The sequence below is a fragment of the Odocoileus virginianus genome, chromosome 16 (assembly GCF_023699985.2).
Source record: "Odocoileus virginianus isolate 20LAN1187 ecotype Illinois chromosome 16, Ovbor_1.2, whole genome shotgun sequence".
In the NCBI taxonomy this organism is placed as follows: Eukaryota; Metazoa; Chordata; class Mammalia; order Artiodactyla; family Cervidae; genus Odocoileus; species Odocoileus virginianus.
In genome coordinates, this window is record NC_069689.1 from 28,927,810 (window position 1) to 28,946,066 (window position 18,257).

Genomic DNA, 18,257 nt, shown 5'->3' on the forward strand with positions numbered 1-18,257 from the left:
TATTTCACACAACATAAAAATACTTCAGGAGGCTTGTGGTTAACGCCATGGTATTCAGGCACAGTTTATAGAGACTTTCAGTCAAAGACAAAAGGTCCAAGAGGATGATAAAACACATGAAATAGACATACATATACAACAAAGGACTTAATTTAGATGTCTCATGTCAGCTGAGCCCTAGCTCTTGGCTTATCAGGAATGTCTCCAAACAAGCATGTTCTGTACCTGGCTCAAGGCTGCCTTGGGGGCCAGCCTCTGGGTAGGGTGGTTAGATAAATACAGGGTGCCCAGTTACATTTAATTTCATGTAAACACTGAATAGTTTTTAGTATAAATATGCCCCAAACATTGCATGCAACATGCTTAGGCAGTCATACGCTGTAGCTCTTCTGTGCTTATTCTTCAGGCAAGATGCTTCACACATTTGAAACCCCCAAAGCCGGAATTTCCCTCTAGCACCATAGTCTGGTTCTTCTATTGTGTATTGCCTTACCCTCTATTGCCTAAGCTTGCCTTTCCCTAAGGGCTTCCCTGGTGGCCCAGATGCTAAAGAATCTGCCTCCAATGCAGGAGACCTGGGTTCAATCCTTGGGTCGGGAAGTTCCCCGGATGAAGGGAATATCAACCTGCTTCAGTATTCTTGCCTGGAATATTCCCTGTATAGGGGAACCTGGCAGGCTACAGTCCATGGGGTCACAAAGAGTCAGCCATGACTGTATTAGCCTCTTCCCAAAAAAGCATTTTGTTCATACTGCTTGTTTTCAAAGAACTTTTTAAATGTTAGTGTTTGGAGAGAGACAAAAGTTGCCTTCCCATCAGTTGTAATACAGAGAAAACTCGCTAAAACCTACTTTCTTCTTTCTGTCTCTCTCTGCCAATTTTGAATTTTCAAAGGCCTGTCCTCAAGGTTTAGTGCTAGATTTAAAAGGGTGGACAAATATGAAATAAGATAGGAGGGTTTTTTTCTGACAAAGCTTGTATGCCTGGGTTGGTCTCTAGGGATTGTGATAAAGGCAGCTTCTCAAAGGTTTAATTTAAAATTTTTAGGTCGAGCCGAAGGCCACCACCAGTAACATGAACAGCATGTTATGGTAAGGAAATGAACAGCAGTATGGTAGAATAAAGAACAACAAATGTAGAGCTGTCAGATTTGAGGTTGAGGTCTGGCTCTGTGCTTGCAGCAGCTGTGTACTTTAAGCAAGTGCTTCGGCCTCCGTGAACCTCAGCTTCTTCCTCAGTAACAAAGAGGGCTTGGTGGGACAAATACGGAGAGAGAGACCTGTATAGAAATGATGTGTAAACCTCAAGCTCAATCTAGATGTTTGCAGTGATGATGATGACGAAGACGATGATGGCCAAGACATAAAGAGACGTTGCAGGAAGTCGTTTGTTAAAGAGATACTTAATTTTTTTAGACTTAAAAGTATTTATTTATGTATGTATTTTTGGCTGCTGCTGGTCTTTGTTGCTTTTGGGGGCGGTTTTCTCTAGTTGTGGCGAGCGAGGAGTTGCTCTTTCTGGTGCATGGGCTTCTCCCTGCGGAGGCTTCTCTGCTTTAACGCACAGGCTCCAGGCGCGCGGGCTTCAGCAGCTGTAGCACACGGGCTCGACAGTCGTGACTCATGGGCCCTGGGCGAGTGGGCTTCAGTTGTGGCTCAGTGGCCCTGGGGCACAGGCTCAGTAGTTGTTGCGCGCTGGCTTACTTGTTCCGCGAAACGTGACATCTTCCCGGACCAGGGATGGAACCTGCGTCCCTTGCATTGGCAGGCAGATTCTTATCCACTGCACCACCAGGGAAGTTCTAAAGAGATTTTAATTCAGACCCTAAAAATTGTAATACCTACTTGGTTCACAAGATTATTATACACAAGAGTATTGTTTGTATATGGGTTGAGTCAAGAAAGAAATAAACAAAAAAACCCAATTCCATATGCTTTTAGAAGAAAGCTTACTAAAAGCTTTTGTGTGTAAGAATAAAACTTTTAAACATTGAAGTATAGTTGCTTTACAATGTTATATTAGTTTCAGATGTATAGCATAGTGATTCAGTCTTAAAACAGATTTTACTCCATTTAAATTTAATAGCTACAATTTTCTGTGCTATATATTATATCCTTATTGCTCATCTGTTTTGTACATAGTAGTTTGTATAGTTTCTATCTCTTAATCCCATACTTCTATTTTGCCCCTCCCCGCTTCCTCTCCTCTGTGGTAACCATTAGTTTTCTATATCTGTGAGTCTGATTCTGTTTTGCATTTATTATACATTGATTTGTAGTATTTTTTAGATTTCACATGTAAATGATATTATACAGTATTTGTCTTTATCTAACTCATTTAACTAAGCACTCCTTTCACTAAGGTCCATCCATGTTGTTGCAAATGGCAGAATTTCATTCTTTTTTATGGCTGAGTAATGTTCTATGACAGACATACACACCACATCTTCTTTATCCATTCATTTGTTGAGGGGCATCTGGGGTGCTTCCTTGTCTTGGTTATTGTAGATAGTGCTGCTATGAATATTGGGGTGCATGTATTTTTTCCAACAGCAGCAGCAGCAGAGTTTTCATTTTTTCCAGATATATACCCAGAAGTGGATTTGCTGGATCATGTGGTAGTTCTATTTTTACTTTTTTGAGGAACCTTTGTACTGTTTTCCATAGTAGTTGCACGAATTTACATCTCCACCAACAATGTTAGGAGGGTTCCCTTTTTTCCACATCCTGTCTAACATTTGTTATGTGTAAATTTTTTTGATGATAGCTATTTTCACAGGTGTGAGATTATATCTTATTTTTGTTTTGATTTGTGTTTCTCTAATAATTAGCAATCTTGAGCATCTTTTCATGTGCCTGTTGGCCATCTGTATGTCTTTGGAGAAATGTCTATTCAGGTCTGCCCATTTTTAAATTTTTTAAAAATATTGAGCTATAGGAGCTGTTTGTATATTTTGGTTGTCAACCTCTTGTCTGTCATATCACTTGCAAATATTTTCTCTCATTCTGTAGGTTGTCTTTTTATTCTGTGATGTGCAAAAGCTTTTAGGTTTAATTAAGTCCCATTTGTTTATTTTTACCTTTGTTTCCTTTCACTGAGGAGATATAAACAAAAAATATTGCTATGATTTATGTCAAAGAGTGTTCTACCTATGTTCTCATCTAAGAGTTTTATGGTTTCAGGTCTTATATTTAGGTCTATATATCCATTTTTCATTTATTTTTGTATATAGTGAAAATATGATTTTTACAGTATAATTTACTTAGGATTACATGGAAGAAATGGAAAATAGAGTGACATTCTGAGAAGCATTTTGTGTAAAGCCTTTTATTTTGGGTGAATAGTCACTCAACAACCAATCTATTTATTTTGTACAAGCCTCAGACACATTATTATTGTTGTTACTATTTAACATTATAGCTTGAAGTTTTTGATGCGCAGAGAAAGCTTTTATGAGGTATTGAGTCTATCCATTTGCTCAGTGATAAAGCAGAGAATGCAAAAGAGGGAAATTGTGCCAGAGGTCCTCTGATTCTTTTTTAGCATTTCCATCCTATGCTCAAGGAAGGTGAAGGTTTTGGAAGGACTGAGCCCTCAGAGCTCTGGGTACCAACTCTAATTGGAGGATATTTATCCTTGTTTAATTTTGCTTCATTTATTACTCTGTAACCAATATATATGTGTTATAGAAAACTAGAGAATATGGATAAGCAAAAAGAAGACAAATATCCCGAACTCTGCCCTCCAGTGTACAGTAGATGTGGTTGTACCTGTAAGATGCTGCTGTATTCAAAAGAACCAAAAAGCATAACAATGGCATCTTCCACAAGCATTAGAACCAAGCACATGTGAGACACAACCCAACACATGCATGTCCATGTGTGTGTAATATGGATATGTGTATGGATATGTGTGTAATATGGATACATGATATGTGTAATAGGATGGCAAACTCTAGAGAAGGTTCCATTTTGGTCATCTTACCTAACTTGCTTTTCTCTAAAATCAGTCCTAAAACTTGTTATTAATACTAAAGTGATAAAATGATGGTTACTTCCTGGCATTTGACTAGAGTACTCCTGGACTAAGAGCCTTCCTCTGGTTCTCTCTGATTCTTTGACTGGGATTAGGCAACTCTGTCTCCCCCTCCAGAATTTCTGGGCTAATAGTTGTATTTATCTTGTAGGGTTGTTGGAGGATTAAATGAGGTAATACTTGGAAAGGGTTTAGAACAGCACTGGGCAGGCCCATGGTGAGCCCTCCTCAGTATCAACTCTAGAGTGGTTGCTGTCTAAATTCACCCCCCAAGAGGCCCCATTTTCTGCTTGGTGTGCTATAAGAGAAGACTTAGGCTTAAATTGTGACTCACCATTTACTAGCTATGTGTCCTTGGAGAAATTAATTAACTTCTTGGTGATGTGAATTAGCCCCACAAAGATAGAACACATTGTATGCCAGATTTTGCCAGACACTGCAGACCCATGGAGAACAGCTCAAACGTAAGAAAGTTATTAACCTGAGCTTGGGTAAGTGGTTATAAGCTGAGATCTAAAGGTTTGAAACAGTCTAACCAGAAAGCTAGGAGATGGTGTTTCAAGCCCCTCAAACAGCCAGAGAGAGAAGAGTACCTATAGGGTGGGAAGAGCAGGAAGTGTCACTGTGCCGTGGTGTGCAAAAGGGGCGTGTTGAAAATGAAGAGGATCTTGCAAGCCGCATTAAGAAGTGTAGACTTTATTTTAGGCAAAGTAGCAATCTATGGAAAAAGTCTTAAAGGAAGGGCTGACATAATTAGACTTGCACATCAGAAAGATCCCTTGGACTGTATTTCAAAGGACAGATTAGAGACGGTGGTGGGAAAATGGGGGAATGGGCGTATAGGTGAGTGACGCTAGGTTCTCAGTTGACTGTAGTGCCACAGAGCGCAAGGAGAGTGCCTTGTGGGTGAGGGAGAGAGGAAAGGCTGGCTAAAGCCCAGGAAATTCCTTGGCCATCCAGTGGTTAGCACTCCATGCTTCCGCTGCAGTGGGCCTGGGTTCCATTCCTGGTTGGGGAACTACGATCCCATAAGCTGAGCAGCACTGACCAAAAAAAAAAATGTCAAAAATCTCAAAAATTTCTGGCTTTGCTGGTGGTCCCAGTTACCAACATAGACATGAAACTAGGGTAGTTTTGGGGGGAAGATGAGTTCAGTTTGGGGCATACTGAATTTGAGGTTGGAAGAAGCTGGGAGTGTCCACTGAATAGCTAGACATGTGACCCTAAAGTTGAATCAGCACACAGTAGGTGTTTAAAGTCATACTTTCCCTTTACCTGATGCCTCTTTCCTCACTGCTCACCCTCACACCATTTCTTTGATATCACCTCCTCTCTGTCTCCTACTTTTTTGAATTTTAAAGCATTTTGGTATATTTCTTTCCAATAATTCTATGCTTTTGGAAAAATACAGTTGAAAACATATTGTATATATTCTTTTCATTTGCTGTTTTAATGTTACTGTTTTAACTATGATTTTTGATAACTGCTAGATAGTTCTACCTTACAGATATACCAAACTTCACTTGGCCATTTTTCCATTGTTAGGCATCTAGGTGCTCCTGTGTTTCCAAGCAAATCTTTGTTCCTGTTGCTGATTATTTCCCTACACCAGGCTTCTAGAAGTGAGACTACAACATTAAACATTTTTAGAGGAATAAGAAAAACTAGTTTCATATTAAGGATTGAAAGTGATATGGCTGTTTTTTCATCAGTACAGTACTAACTTTTCACCAAAGTGGGGGGGCTTTTTGACTCATTCATCTTTTATATTTTGTAAGTAGCATCCTCTTCCTTATATTTACAATACTAATCATCTATTTGTTTGTAATGTTATACACTGTTCGGTTGTTTGCTGTTCGGTTGTTGTTCAGTTGCTATGTCATGTCTGACTCTCTGCGACCTCATGGATTGCGGCATGCCAGTCTTCCTGGTTCTTCACTATCTCCCAGAGTTTGCTCAAATTCATGTCCATTGATTCAGTGATGCTATCTAATCATCTCATCTTCTGCCACCCTCTTCTCCTTTAGCCTTCCAACTTTCCTAGCATCAGGGTCTTTTCCAATGAGTTAGCTTTTCTCGTCAGGTAGTCAAAGTATTGGAACTTTGGCTTCAGTATCAGTCCTTCCAATGAATATTCAAGGTTGATTTCCTTTAGGATTGACTGGTTTAATCTCTTTGCTCTCCAAGGGACTCTCAAGAGTCTTCTCTAGCATCATAGTTTGAAAGCATCAATTCTTTGGCATTCAGCCTTCTTTATGGTCTGGCTCACATCTGTATATGACTACTGGAAAAACCATAGCTTTGACTAGATGGACCTTTGTTGGCAAAGTGATATTTCTGCTTTTGAATATGCTGTCTAGGTTTGTCATAGATTTTCTTCTAAGGAACGAGCATCTTTTAATTTCATGGCTGCAGTCACCATCCACAGTGATTTTGGAGCCCAGGAAAAGAAAACCTGTCACTGCTTCCACATTTTCCCTTTCTGTTTGCCATGAAGTGACGGAACCAAAGGCCATGATCTTAGTTTTTTTTTTTTAGTGTTGAGTTTCAAACCAGCTTTTTCACTCTCCTCTTTCACCCTTATCAAGAGGCTCTTTAGTTCCACTTCACTTTCTGCTATTAGAGTGGTATCACTTGCATATCTGAGGTTGTTGATACTTCTCTGAGCAATCTTGATTCCAGCTTGTGATTGATCCAGTCTGGCATGGTGCATGATGTACTCTGCAAGTGAGTTAAATAAACAGGGAGACAATATAAAGCCTTGAGGTACTCCTTTCCCAATTTGGAACCAGTCCAAATTGTTCCATGTCTGGTTCTAACTGTTGATTCTTGACCCACATACAGGTTTCTCGGGAGACAGATTAAGGTGGTCTGGTATTCCCATTGCTTTAAGAATTTTCCACAGTTTGTTGTGATCCACACAGTCAAAGGCTTTCACATAGTCACTATTCAGAGAGAACTATATAGATTTGATCCCTATATTCTAAAAGTTTATAATCTAAGAGAGAAATACCAGTGTTGGCATGCATGCTTAAGATTTACCAAGACTGTTAAAACTACAACATGGATGAAACTTCAATGAGTTTAGGGCAATCACATTTAAAGGTTCAGGACCGAATTAACATTTATTATATAGACTGAAGGGAGAAGAGATCAGTGGGGACCAGCTGGGACATCCAGTGTTCACCTGGACCAAACGTGTAGCCTGCTCATTCCTTCTAAAAGTCTCTATTATAACCTACTTCCTCCTCTCTTCTAGTTCATAATACCAAGCGGCTGCCCTCAGAAATGCACTGTAACCCCCTTCTTGGTTCTTTAATTCTTCCCCCTTTTCCCTCTTGACCCACCTTTCCCATGTCACTTTCCTGTCTCCCAGCCTCAGGTCTCAGACTAATCCTGCCCTTTATCATCAGAGGTGATGAGTGGCACTCCCGGATCTCCTGTCTCCCTGGAGTTGTGTTTGGAAAGCACAGGCCCTGACTGTGGCTAGCAGCCCTCCCAGACACCATCTGCTGCCTGTCTGTCATCATCAACTGCAGGTACTGTGTTCACGGGACCAGACCTTCACCTACCACCCTCCACTGCAGGTATCCTATGATCGCCCGCCTCCTTGACATGAGAGAGCCCATTCTTGGTTCTAAGAACAAATCCTTGCTGGTCTGCCTCATTCCTGCCGAAGATAAAGATAACACTGATAGTAACAAAACACATTTAGTGAGTGTTTGAAGTGATCATGCTCAGACGTTCAGTCCTGTCTGACTCTTTGTGATCCCATAGACAGAAAAGCTTGCCATGGACTGAAGCCTGCCAGGTTTCTCTGTCCATGGGATTCTCCTGCAGGAATACTAGAGTAGGTTGCCATTTCCTCCTCCAGGGGGTCTCCCAGACCCAGGGATCAAATCTGTGTCTTCTGCATTTCCTGCATTGACAGGCTGATCTTTACCACTAGCGCCCCTTGGGAAACTCCAGTGAGTGCTTACTATTATTCATTTAATGGTTTTGGCCCTTCCATTCTTGGCCATGACAGGAGACAGGCTATAACTTAATCCTGAAGAGATCTGATGACACATGTGGATGAACATATTATCATATTATCACGGGCACGAAAGGTAATACTCCATTTACCCAGAACAGGCCCAAGGAGAGGGAAAAGCAAGACCCCTCCTTGTCTCACTGTCTGTGCCAAGTCCAGAGATGGTCCACAGATAAGGCGGTCGTCAGAAGCCGAGGTGTTGCTAATAAGAATATTCACTGAAAGAAACGTACTGGCTTCATGTTTGAGCAGATTCTCTTCCCGTGGAACAGCAAATCCTTTTACCTAGTCTTCTTGCTATTCCTGAGTCTAATGTATATCTGTTTTTACTGTGTTTCAGCTACAAGTGTAGTAGAAGTAAATCAGAAAGAACTTTTTTCTTCTCTATATTGGCTTCAAGTTAATATGAACCTATGGTCTGAAAAGGAGTTTTTTGATTATCTGGGTATGCGGTCATCCTTACTACTGACTAATAAGAGGTAATTATCATCAAATACTCATCCACTGAAGGGGAGTTACAAGTTGTGGCAGGTGTTTTGTGGATAATACTAATGCAATTTATTTTACAGTCTACTATCTCAGAATGATCAGCTAGTAAAACACAAATTATGGATTGGTACTTAACATTTTTTTGTTTGTCCATCCATGTTAGATTTAAACTTTTTTCAACTTTGTTTTATTAGTTATGTTTCCTGTGCATGAATTACATAATCATGAATACACGGTGCTACGCTAACTACCACACAGGTCCTCTCTCAGTGCTTAAAGTAACCTCACGAGCCTGTGTGTGTGTGTGTGTGTGCACGCTTAGTCACTCAGTCGTGTCCAACTCTTTGCAACCCCATGGACTGTAGCCCACGAGGCTCCTCTGTTCATGGGATTCTCCAGGCAAGAACACTGGAGTGGGTTGCCATTCCCTTCTCCAGAGGATCTTCCCAACAAAGGGATTGAACCCGGGTCTCCTGCATTGCAGGCTGATTCTTTACCATCTGAGCTGCCAGGGAAGCCCCATAAGGCTGATACTGATATTATTCCCATTTTACTGATGAGGAAACTGAGGCTCAGACATTGAGCTCCAGAACAGTCCACTGTCTACCACTGTACTATCATGGCATGTTTCATTTTAATATATTTTATTATTTCACAGATTCAAGTTTATCATGACTTAAAACTTATCTCCTGAACATACCAACTATATTTAGGAAAAGTCTCACTAGGCACACCTCATATATAAAGTAGATGTTTTTTATAATTTTATCATTGCAAAGAACTTTCCTAAAATTCTTCTGTCCTGCCTTATTACCATTGATCTCATAAATATATTATTAGATTCATCAATGGGGAAGTTTTGCTTTTGTGTTAAAATAATGACAAACTAAACTATTTAGAAGGGTAAACAATTATGGCTGGTATGAGCTCTAACTTCTTTGGAATTGGTCAGGAATTAGAATGCTCACATAAACATTAGTTGGACCGTTCTAAATCTTGGATTCTGTCTTTAAATTTGCTGCAAAACTAAAACCTTTCATCTTGTATCCTAATGTTTCCATTTCTGGTCAGGTATAGGGCAAAATTAGGAAGCAGAGAGATTTAGAAATGCCTTTTCCACCCCTCTCCCTGCCCACAACTAAAGTCCTATTTAGTTCAGTGTTCTGAGGAGCTGAGATGGGATTAAGACCCTACTACAGTGTCTCCTCCTGGAAGAGGGCATGGCAACCCACTCCAGTATTCTTGCCCGGAGAATCCCATGGACAGAGGAGCCTGGCAGGCTATATATAGCCCATAGCGTCGCAGAGTCAGACAGGACTGAAGCGACTTAGCACAGTGTCTTCTAATGAGAGCTCTTTCCATTCTGCATTTATCAGATGTTAATTATTCATATTGCATGATTGAGGATTTTGGAGTCAGAGATTCACCTGCAATATTTGGAATACCAGTGGAGGTCTACATCAACACAGAATTTATACAGCAGCTGGTACTAGTCAAAGCTAATGATGGAATTTCAGTTTAATAAAAAGACCCCCAACCGAGCATACCATCTTGAAAAAAGTATACTTATCAAACAGCTTTCAATCAGTTCAAGAGAGACACCTTAATTGGGAAGAGGAAGATTTGAGAGTAGTTTGTCATTGTGCCAAGTCCAGATCGATAACTTCATGTCTGTGCTTTGGTAGACGTAGCTTTTGCTTTGTTAAGTAACCATATCTACATCCACTTTATTTGGAGAAGGAGATCTTTGTTTCATTTGACAATATTAAATGATACCTTCTTTTAATTCTCTCTGTATCTTCACAATGAACATAAGTAAAATTTAGACTTGTGATTATAAGGGTCAATGTTGTTTTTATTTGAAAACAAATTTTATATTTTTGTAATAGGAAAGCAGTGCCTGTGAGATATAAAAATTTTTCATTTTTGAACATTTCATTGAAATAAAATTATATGAGTAAAATTAAATTATGGTGGTTTACCTAAAAGGAAGAATCTGCTGAACCACGATGATCTGGAGTCCATTAAAATTATCTTGGCGATAAATGTACAGAGTAACTTGCTAACAAGAAACAAAAAGAAAATGGGTTGACTTTTAGAAGGAAGGATTAGGAATACTGAAAAGGAATGTGACAGCCATTAAGCCTTAGTTTCCTTATTTATTAAAAGGAGAAACCAACACAAGATTGTAAACCAATTATCCTCCAATTAAAAATAAATTTTAAAAAAGGAGGTATTTGTTCCAACTAGTGGCTTTCAAGCTATTTGTAATGACTGGTCTTAATGGTACCTCAAGGGACACCGTGGACCAGCAGGGCAGGTGGAGAGGGCAGAGAGGGTGGTGGAGCAGGAGCCCAAGGTGGAGGTGGAAGCAGTTTGAGGAGCAGGGCTCAGGAGTTCCTGTTCTCACAGCAACTGGGACAGAGCGTTTCTTTCTTTTTTTCCTTCCTTCTGCTTTTCCTCCTTCCTTCTCTGTCTTTCCTTTTCTCTCCCTTCCCTTAACACATAGAAATATTGAGTTTATGCAGACGATTTCTTTTCATAAAATAGGGTTCCACTTCTAAAATATAGCTTGCAAATCACTGAACTAGATAATTCTAAGTCTTCTTCCTTCTATGAGTCCTTTCCTTCTAGGAATGCTTTGATTACTATTAGGATTTTAAGATCCAAAAACAAAATAGCAAGAGAAGGTGGAACATTTTTTTAGGACATACAACAAGTATCTATCTTGCAGGAATTGTAGTTCTGCTAAGATACAACAAAAGTTAGCAGAAATGGTATCTTTTCCACTCTGTAGGCTGACCCCCTACAGAGATATGGGACTACTATGAATAGGTCTAGGTTTTTTTGTTTGTTTGTTTTGTTTTTTGTTTTTCAGAGCAACTGTGCAGAAAAGAACCAAGCTCACTTAGGCATTTAATCTACTAGATGATGTTTGGGGAGAATGATGGAATTATGGTCTAATTAAAAAAATCAGTTTCATGCATTTAGAGAATCATAAACTATAAAAGTCAAGGGGGATACTTTAAGATCATTTTTCTCATATATTCACTCATCAATTAAATCAGTTAATTTTTAACCAAATGTGCCAGCTACTATGCTGGGTGTTGGGGTACTAGTATATTGTCTCTATCTGTATAGAGATTTTGTCTTAGTGGAGAGGACCATTGATTAAACAAATAAACCTGAAAGAATATAACTACAAGTTATTATAAATGCTATTAAGTAAAAGAACAGGTTTCTCTGAAGTCATGTGTTAGCGACCACATGAGACACTAGGCTGCAGGGAGAGAAAGTGACTGGCCTCCAGTCACTGAGGAGCTGGCATTAGTCTGTCACATATTCTCTCTGTCTCACCAGTTTGGTTGTAGAAGCCTAGGCAAATAATCAGGGCCAAGTGATGGAAACTAGAAATCTATGAGTTTCTTTATTGGCATCTTCACTACTTTGAAGTGTTGGGCAACCTTGAGAGACATCAGATACCTGCATTAAGGATGAGAGCTTCCAATTTTTGAAAATTGTTTTTTAACAATTTTTAAAAATAATTGTTTTAGGGCATCTCTGCTTGCAGTATGGTTGACTAGAGGCTGAAAATGGTTTGCAGGAGTAACAACGTCCACAATTAAAGGAAAACAGTTGTAGTAAAATTTCTAGGCCACAACCAGGTTCACAGCTTCCCTGAGTCTACTTTTCTGTAAAACAAGTGGTTTTGTTTCTGTGGAAGATCCAGTCCAGATGTCTATCAATTTCTGCTACAAATCTTTGCCTTGGCTTATCAGTTAGAAGAAAACACAAGTGAAACCATCATTAATAAAATTATGAACAGACTTCCCTGGTGGTCCAGTGGTTAAGAATCTGCCTTGCAATGCAGGGGGTGAGGGTTTGATCCCTGGTTGGGGAACTAAGATCCCACTTGCCACAGAGCAACTAAGCCCATGTGCCACAACTACTAAGCCTGCACTCCTCAACTCGGGAGATCCTGCTTGATGCAACTAAGACCCAACACAGCCAAAAAGAAAAAAAAAGCCCTTAAATAAAAATGAGCCATTAATAAGCAATGGTTAGCTAACAGCAACTGTAATGAACTTTGGAGACTGAGCTAGGTGAGAACTTTTCTGATTGACTTCCCTCAATCTAAAAGCCTAAATCATAGTCAGTGCCATTAGTTTGGAATGTTTCATTTGTAATTATACCATCAAATTTTGTATTTTTATTATAACTAAAAATTATGTGTACATATACATTTGATCCCTAGGTCGGGAAGATCCCATGGAGGAGGGCATGGCAGCCCACTCCAGTATTCTTGCCTGGAGAATCCCATGGACAGAAGTGAAGTGTTAGTTGCTCAGTCGTGTCTGACTCTTTGCGACCCGGGCAAGAATACTGGAATGGGTTGCCATGCCCTTCTCCAGGGGATCTTCCTGACCCAGGAATCAAACCCGGGTCTCCCACTTTGCAGGCAGAATCTTTACCATTTGAGCTAGCTGGGAAGCCCTCCATGGACAAAGGAGCCTGGCAAAAGAGTTGGACATGACTGAAGTGACTTAGCATGCATGCATACATTATATGTAAATCTTTGCATTAGGGAATGGGATTACAGCACAAATGTTTGGGTTTTATGCAGACTATTTTTTCTTTTTCCTTTTCATATCTCCTTCCTTCTCATCTCTTTTCCTGCTACCCTTACCTGTGACACAACCCTTGCTATCAAACTGGCTTACATCTTTGCATATTTCTAATCTATGATCATGTAATCCTGTGTAAGTATATATAGGTACACAGTAATATGTATATATATATACATTCCCATGAATGGGCTTCTAGGGGCCTTTTTTTTCTTTTTGAAAAATAGGATCATATTATATACTCCTCTCACTGGGCAATGCCTCCAGAAGATGTCCCCAAGTCAACTGGTATACTGCTACTTCTACTACTTCTATAGCATAGATGGGCACTTATAGTGAATGAACATTTGATGGTTTCTTGAGCAGTAGAGTGAGCTCTAGGTATAAAGAAGATAAAACACTACAATGAAAGCAAAAGTGAGGTACAGGCACCTAAGCCATTCTGTATCTTTTTGATAGAGCTGATTAGTGGAGGAAGAGACATTTCTCTTCCATTAAAAAAAAAAAAAAAAGATTTTCAGTATCTCAATAGCAATTTTCATCATCAGATCAGTTCCAGACCACATCGGATACTTAATTCTTTCAGCCCCCTCAGAGGCTGAGAATTTCAAAAATACCATTAGTTAGAAAATGAACTCAGGAAAACATTTGTGAAATCTCCTGTCATCTCAGAAAGAATCTTAATACAACAAGCTACTGAACTGTCATTAAAACTTATGAACTGAACCTCCCATCTTGTTCATTTTGGAAGGGGGATCTAACACAGAAATTGGGTTGGATAGAGAGGTCTAGAATCTAGACTATTCAGTGTTTAATTCCTATGTAGTTGCTCAAGCATTATCATATCCCTTAAAATTCCTCACATATTAATCACATTCATCAAATGTGCTGGTTCTACTTTCACTAAAAGAGAAGACATCTTCAGACCAGTACTACTTTAGAATCTGTTAACTGACCCACTTTTCAAAGGCAGAATCTCCTAGTAAAAATATTTCTCATTATATGTACAACCAATAAAATAAAACCAGCATGTACAATTTAATATAACCTTACTGCAGACTTCCACAATACTATCACTATTTTATTAATGTTTTAATTTAATTCAAAGCATTAGAAACAAAACTGAATATCAGATATTGCTCCGAAGTAATGACTGTGTCTTCTGAATTATCTGGGACTCAGAGTGGGTTTGAGAAGGGGAGCATCCTTGGATTTTTAATGGACACCTCTTTTCTGTTTGCTGTTCTTTTAAAGGTCCTGCAGAGTTGGTTGAGAAAGAAGGGAACGTGGAATATCTGATTTTAGATCATCCCAAACTTGTCTCATCAATAAAATGTCAACTTCAGGTCTGCTTATTTGTTGGACAGGATAGAGGTGGAACTTGAAAAAGGCCTGGAGTGACCTGTGGATTGAAGAGAAACCTCCCCAAATCAGAGATGAGGACTTTTTCACCAGCAGTTTTCAAACACAGACTTGAAAAATAATAAATTAACCTTTCATTTCAACACCTTGAAACCTTAGAAAATTGTGTGATCACTGATAAATCATTAAAATCACTTTTTTCTTCTTTGAACATAATAAAGACCATTTTTCTTAGACCTGTTATATACCTTCAAATGGAGTAAATACAATGAATAAACAAGCTACTTTATATTTTCAATCTAGTTATAGGGAAGGAATGTTTTTGGATCCTGGATGTTAGCAGTTTCCTTTAAAAAAAAAAAAAAAAACCCAGGAAACCCTTTATAAATGAAAGAAATGTGTATAGTATGCAAATTCAAAGTGTGCTGTCCTCATTTACCCAGTGGAATTCAAAATAAGCCCCAACTTGTGAACATATTAAAACAGATTGAAATGGATATTAGTGGGATTTGTAAGGAGAAGCACTCCAGTCCATCAAACATGCTATGCACAAGAACTTTGATAATGTTGTTTTACTGATAATTACCTGCTGGCTGTCACCTCAGTGTGGGATTTCATGCAGGTTCCTGTATTTAAACATTACATTCGGAGCCAAGCCTGCAAAGACACTTATACCAATCTGGCCATGTCCATTTTATTTCACAATTATCTGTGAATTTCTTCGTGAAAAGCAATGCATTTAGCTCACTTTTAATTGTGTTTGATCTGTGTGGGCAAGAAACCCATCAATACTGTGTTCCCACTTCCCTGGCCAGAGCAGGTTCTGCCTTCTCTCCCTCCCAGGCACCAGCAGATACCAGAATTACTGGAAAGCAGCGCTTCCCGAGGACAAGCATGAATATTCATCTGACCTGAAGAAATAGTCACTGGGGCAAAGCAAATACCTTGTATTAACTAAAGGTGTTTTAAACAGGAAGGACCATCTTCTGCGGTCCTCCTGGGCGGCTAGTGCCTGTGGGCCCTCTAGCTCTGCGGAGAACTTCCTTTTCTCTCTACCCCACCCCCACACTTTTTTCCCCCCATACTGAACTCCTAATTAAATTTAACAGTTTCAAGAGTTTAAACTGTATACCTTTTTAATTGTGTCCTACTTTGTATTGGCTGATGCACAAGTCTGAAAATGGATATTACAGCTTTTTATGATATAATATCACCCTAATTGGTGCTTCATAGGCCGTGGCTGAATTCTTTTCAATTAAGCGCTAACATACAGTAACTGTTTCTCTCTGCAAATGCTGGAAAGCCATTCACAAGAGAGGACTGGTACTGCACAATTCCAAAGTACCTTAATGTGTCAAAAATGTTTTGTGAAGAAAGCTACACTGTAAATGCAATCACCTACATTGGTGTTCCCATTGTTCACTGGGAGTGAAAGTATTGCTAATTGTCCTGCGTTTTAGCTGGGTTTTTAAAGCATTATGTAGTAAGTACACCGGAGGGTCAATTTGTGAAGTGAAATACTTAGCATGCAAAGCGTAATACAAGATGCTGTGTAATACTTGACCTCTTAGCATAATAAATGTAGCAGTGAAACGCTGTGCATTCAGCATTCACTGAATAGAGCCTTCGCAGTGGAACAAAACCAGAAAATGTTCTCTTCATTCCTTTTTTTTTTCACTAAGCGAAAATTATTCTTTATAATGGCCATTGCAGCAATTAGCTGGCATTTGGTAGAATAAATGTGCAGAAATAGCAATTTCTTATTTTAAATGAGATTTTGTATGGAGCCTGCAAATTACTTGAGGTATATGAATAATTGTGCCTTAGCTTTATGCTACAGAATAGGGTGTGGGTGGGTATAAAGATTTCCTATTTGCAGTTAAATGTTTAGACATTTTATTATTTTAATTTCACTCACAGTCTGCCTGGACTGACCCTGCTTTCCTATTGATCATTTCATGTGCGCCTGGAAGCAAGTGTGCAGATGGCGGGAGACTCCCAATTAGTACACCATGTTTTTTATGAATGTGACATGTAAGTGCAATCAGGTCTCCTCTGGAGGCAATGGCGCTGTTGATACTTTGAGTTTCTAAATCGATACAATTTAATAATCTGCATGGAATGAATGTTTATCAATATTCTCTGTGGTCAAATGCAATCGGAAACTTCATTAAATTTTTATCCAAAGTTTTTCACCTTATTGAAATGCATTCTTCCAGGCATTCATGATTCATCTAATTAGCCTTAAATAGGGTATTTTTTTCCTTCTCTCAAAGTGATTCAGTTAATTATGTCCATATATTCATAATTACAAGGTGGATGAGTTTGGTAAAACTGAAATTATGAAATCTGCAGAGAGATTCTAAGAGGTTTAGAATGTAGAATATATAAAAGGAATGAGTAAAAGTCAGAGCAGTGAAACATTTTGTTTTAATCTCCCTTAGCCCACCCCACTCCAACTGCTTTCTTATAGGGTTCTATATATTTATTTTTTTCACTTATCATTTGTAATCCAACAACTTGCAAAAATTCATTTGAACTAAGCTCATCGTGAATAAAAATAATAATAAAGCAAACACTACAAGAACACTTGAACAATGTGTCAAAAGTTATTCTAAAAAATTTTAAGATAATATATAATCATTTAAAGGCTAGCTGTTCAAACAAAGAATAGTTTCTTTCATCCACTGAACACTTTCCTGAGTTCTCTGACCAGATTTAACTACTTTAGCAGGTCTCTTATATGTTCTCTTTCACACTTCTAAGTCCTTTCTTCTTATTTCCATTCTTCACACATTTTATTTGCATATTCTAAGTATTCTACATAATATCTTAAGTTTCAAGAATTTTATTATTTTCCTAGGCACCTTTTCTAGCTCAATAACTTTTTTTTGGTCTTTAAAATTATGTTTTGGGATTATTTTTTAGCTAAAGGAAAGAACAGTCTCTCCTAATTTTTATTTTACCTAAGACCTAAGCACACAGGACTTTTTACTCAGACCATCCAGTGATGCCAAAAATTCCTCTGCCAAATGCTATAATGAAGGCAACTCATTAGCAAATGACCTAGCTCATCTGTTGAATCCAACCTGTGATACTGCAAAATTGGAAATAGCCCCAATTAGTTATTGTTAATCTAATCTGGGTAAATGATGTTCTCACAGAGCAAGCAGATACCAGCCCTCTATCACTTTACAAACAAGGCTTATTTGCTACACTCTCTCACAACAAGCCCCAGGGAGGGTTCTGGGTCATTGTATTATTGCTTTTGCCCAAAGGTCATGCTTAAGAACTTTAAGAAACTGCATAGCCATTGCCCAGAAAGAATTGTTCATGATTTCTGTTCTATTTTCACTCTTTTGTTTTAAACCAATGGAACAAATAACAAGTCAAAATTAGAGTTTTACCATTCAAGATGATTTATAGTTAACCCGGGAAATTGACTGCAAGAATTAATCTATTTTAAAATGAAAGACTGTGAGTTACAACATTTTTCTAATTATTCCTTCATGAAATGTTTCTACTGGACTTCCTAAAGAACAATGTAATGGAGTGGACTAAGGGTAAAATTTCATTCCTATCTTTGTGGGGTATATGCAAGGGTTATAAAAATAACTGTAATATATTGGAATGTTAGAACACAGAGAAATGTCAACTGCATTTTCATACTGTGTGCCTGATCAATCGCTAAGTTGTGTCCGACTCTTCGCAAC

The 18,257-nt window shown here is 38.7% G+C and overlaps 1 non-coding gene across 2 annotated transcripts in view; it reads left to right on the forward strand.

Moving 5' to 3' along the window:
• Positions 1-14,764, forward strand: part of LOC110152797 (uncharacterized) — a 109,900-nt gene extending 95,136 nt beyond the window's left edge. For both annotated transcript variants that reach the window (XR_011491808.1, XR_011491807.1), the window contains 3 exons: positions 7,412-7,574; positions 8,409-8,547; positions 14,437-14,764. This is a non-coding gene — a transcript (uncharacterized protein). The remainder of the gene's footprint in view (positions 1-7,411; positions 7,575-8,408; positions 8,548-14,436) is intronic.
• Positions 14,765-18,257: the final 3,493 nt, after the last annotated feature.